The sequence below is a fragment of the Lepidochelys olivacea genome, assembly GCF_965140295.1.
Source record: "Lepidochelys olivacea isolate rLepOli2 genome assembly, chromosome: 24".
In the NCBI taxonomy this organism is placed as follows: domain Eukaryota; kingdom Metazoa; phylum Chordata; order Testudines; family Cheloniidae; genus Lepidochelys; species Lepidochelys olivacea.
This window is the reverse complement of record NC_140434.1, coordinates 16,472,151-16,476,328: the sequence shown is the minus strand read 5'-3', so window position 1 is coordinate 16,476,328 and position 4,178 is coordinate 16,472,151.

Sequence of the window (4,178 nt, the reverse complement as noted above, 5' to 3'; positions counted from 1 at the left end):
CCCCCCTGCCTGCTGGGAACGGGGTCGCAGCTCGGGGAGGGGGGACGTGGACAGGGGTAAGGGGCCGAGGCTGGGGTCACAGCTGGGTCAGGGGTGGATCCCCAGACGCGGGGCTGAGAGCAGATGCCCGGGTGTGGGGCCACCAGCTGGGACCCCGCGTGTGGGCCCGGCGGCTAGTAGCGGATCCCTGGGTGTGTGGCTGGCAGTCAGGGTGGGACTAGGCGCCCTATTCCCACCCCACATGGGGGCTGGCCTGTGCCCCAGGAGTGCCCCCTTAATCTTCCTCTGCGCCCCACGAGTGGGGCATGTCCCACAGATTGGGGACCTCTGTCCTAAATTGACCAGCTGAACTGAAACACACCACTGCTAAATCGAAACAAATATCCACCAACCAGTCTGTAGCACTGCTTCAGCCGACTCACTTTACACTGCTCTGTCTCTCTTCAGCACTTCTGTGGCCCCTGAGAGCCTAATAGCTGGGAAGGTCACAATCACTGATGAATTTCTCCTGAAGACTTCCCCAGGAGCTACCAAAGTGCTGCTACCCTCATTTTGCAACTGGCAAAGAGACCCTCTGTGATTCGCCCAAGGTCACACAAGAGCTCTGTAGCAGAGCAAGGAATTCAACCCCTGGGTTTGGGCCCTAACCACTGGATCATGCTTCCTGTCTAAAGGCCTTAAAATGGGTGTGAGTTTAAGGCATCTTTATGTCGCCATTAGGCTCAAAAGGACCTTAAGGTGCATCTTCACTGCAGGGTTAAATTGCAGGTTAACACTGGGCTCCGTGACTGTTCAGTGCCTGACACAACAGTGTCCTATTATCTGCCCCCTAGTCGCTACCATACGACATATGATAAATAATTATAGTAATCTCATCTCCTATGGGAATTCCTATAGGGTTTCCCCGGGCTACTTGGTAATACCACCCAGCTCTGTGCCACACAGATCCACAGGGAATAACCAGGTAAGGACTGAAAAGGCCAGGACTTGGGGTTCAGTTGTGTACCTCAAACCCTAGAGTACCCGGAGCTGCACAGCCTGCTAGAATCTGGAGAGAAGTCCAGTGGGGAATCAGCAGGAGTGATCCTGAGAACCTCCTACAGCAAGGTATTTTAGAGTGAGTGACCCATGCGAAGAAATGTCCTTTCTGGCTGCTGACGTGGACTGTCCTTGTTACATCACCGTCTCTGAACAGCAAACGGCTAAAGCTCTTGTTCTGAGGTGATGCCCGGTCAGACTCTAAACAGGCTCCTATTGTTTGTCCACTGGACAGTTCATGGGGTTTTAAGAATGGGAACAGTCAGTCATTAAGAGGAGGAAGCAGAACCCATGGCTCTTATCAGCATGAGATCGGTGCCTGCCAGAGGTGAACAAGGGCAGACAGGGAGAACAGGCTGTCAGGTGTGGCTGTGTTTTCAGAAGAGCTCTTGCATGAAAGAGCTGTGCCAACATAGCAATGCTACCGGTGACAGGTGAAAAGTGGGGTGTCCAGCGAGGCAAAGAGCGGCCTCAATAGAAGTTCTTTGTTGTTCTAGGATTGGGTCCCGGTTGTGGGCGGAGAGAGAGAAAACAGAGGCCCAGATTCTCAGGTCTTGTTTATACAAGAAAGATACATTATTTGACCAATTTTGTGGGAGTTTAATCTGAGTTAGTTCAACCATGAAAACCCCTGTGTGCAGGCTCTTCTTCCATTCAAATCAGGTTTATGTTGCATTATCCTAATTTTGGAAGGGTTATGAAACCTCCTGCTTAGGGATAAGGATGAGACTTTCATGGGGGCAGATTCTCCCACATTGGGGTTCTTACACCTTCCTTGGAAGCAGTGGGTGCTGGCCAGTGCCGGAGATGGGATACTGGAGGAAATGGCTCTTGGGTCTAATCCAGTCTTGCCATTCCTTTCCTCCAGAAAGCCATTTGCGATTTGCTAGCGGGGGCCAAGAATGGCGGACATCTCTGAGGAGGACGACCTGAGAGCCATGGCTGCAGGAGAGAAGTTCAGGGGAGCATTACTTGGGACGGGAAGACTTGGATAACTCTCAGCCTTCTCTTGCTACACTATTGTCAGCCAGTAAACCAGTAGCTGAGTACACCCAATGGAAGCATACTCCACTGATGTCTTTGCTGTACATAAAGTCTGAGCATGCTTATGTAAGCGGGGAAATAGTCCCGCTCTTGTGGGGAACTTTCCTGGCTTCTGCACGGGCTAGCGAAAGGATCCGAGTCCTCACGCCCACTTCCTTTACCCAGTGGCCTCCCTGCCCTTGAGGACTCCCCTTCCACTCTCCTGTCTGGCAGAGTCCTTGTAACCCCAACAAGGCTGGGCCCAGGATTCCTGGGGGGCTCGACCCCCAACCCTGCTCTGGTCACCTAGGACAGGGGCTAGGGTGTCCCCACTCCGGGGTACTCTCTCTGCACTGGGCACTTCTCTGACCTACTGACCATTACATACAACTTAAAGCAAATACAAGTTATTTAATCAACAATTAATTTTAAAAAGAGTAAGGAAGAATGGGAAAGGTTAAAGGAAACACATCAGCCTGCTCTGTGGCAGGGAAAATCACAAACAGTGTCTCTGGAACGTCAGGGCAGTTCACAGTCTGTTCCTCGTAAGTCCCAGGCCTTCTTCTCAGGCCCTGGCTGTGCAGCAGGGATGCTGTGGGTTGGACACTTGCTCTGGTGGTGGCCACACGCTCTCAGGCTCTAAGTGGTAGGACCCTTCTGCCCAGTGTCGCCCCCGCCCTGGCGGGGTTACGATCCAAGCCTGGCCTGCAGAGCCTCTTGGCTGAGGCGTCTCCCTGTGCTGGGCCCACTGCCCAGGGTCCCCCTCGCTCTCCCCAGCTGCTCACGCACCCGGCTCCGGACTGCTCCAGCCCCAGCTCCACCGCTCGGCCTCTGCACGGCTGCTGCTGCCTCCAGCTCCCTGGGCTGCTTCTCTGGCCCCTCGGGCTCTGGTTGCTGCAGCTCTGCTCCCAGGACAGGGGCTGCTCTCTCTGGGCTGCTTTTCAGGTCCCTCTGGATCTGGCCCAGCTCTGCTCCCCAGCTTAGCTTGGGCCCCTGCTTTCTCCTTAGCTCGGCCCCACTCTGTCTGACCCAGGCAAATCCAGCTCACATGGAGGACGAGGACGGGACCTCCTTGGCCTTCTGACTCCCTGATTAGCCTGCTCGCCCTGTCATTCAGGCTGATCTGGAGCATTGGCCTCTCCCCATTGTTCCTGGGGGCTGTCAGTCTCAGGGTCCTGATTCCCCATCCAACCTTCCCCCTTTTTAGTACTGGCAGCTAGCAACTAAAACACCCCCACTGAATGTTAGTAAGGGGGCAACAGTCCCCTTACACTTGGGAGCGCCTCTGATTTTATTACTTGCTACATTCCTGCCTCCAGGGGTGGCTTTTGGGACTCAGGTTATGGAAGGAGGGTCGCCCAGTGGTTAGAGCATTAGCTTAGGACTCAGGACACGACAGCTCAATCCCCTGTGGTGCCACAGACTCCTGTGTGACCTTGATTACGTTATTGAGTCCTTCTGTGCCTCAGTTTCCCATCTGTAAGACAGGGACAATAGCACTTCCTGTCCTTGCAGGGAGGTTGGAAGGTTAAGGATATGAAAGATTGGGAGATACTTCAGCTGTGGACGGACATATCTTCACCTACGGTAGACACATCTCTACTGTGGGGGGCAGACCTTTCGCAGAGGGAAAGAAGAAATGTTCATGACCTGAACGAGACAATAAAGTGGCAGGAGTTGCAGGCTGCAAAGTCTGGGCAATCATGGGAGGGTAAAGAGAGACTTGTTGGTTCCACTGGGCAGAACCAGTGGCGCAAGATACTGCGCTTGAGAGAGTAGGGTAAGATCAGGCTCGTGGCCCCTTCAAGGGAACAGCCCGTAGAGCGCAGGGGAAACTGAGAGGCTGCAGGGCTAGGGATGGGCTAGTTGATTAGTTAGCAGAAACGGTGGGCATGGGGATTGGGGCAGATTAGAAAAATAAAGCAGGTTCTGCCTCTCCATGCCAGAAAGGAAAAGATAAGTCACTTTGATAAGTTTAGGGAGAACAACAGTTTATTTTTCCAGCTGAAGTTGGATCCTGGCCTTTGGAAGCAGAAATCAGATTCCACAGGGTGAGTTTTGGTGATAAATGAGCTGTCTGACCTTTCCTTATTGATAAAGGTGATTGGTCTCCTTGA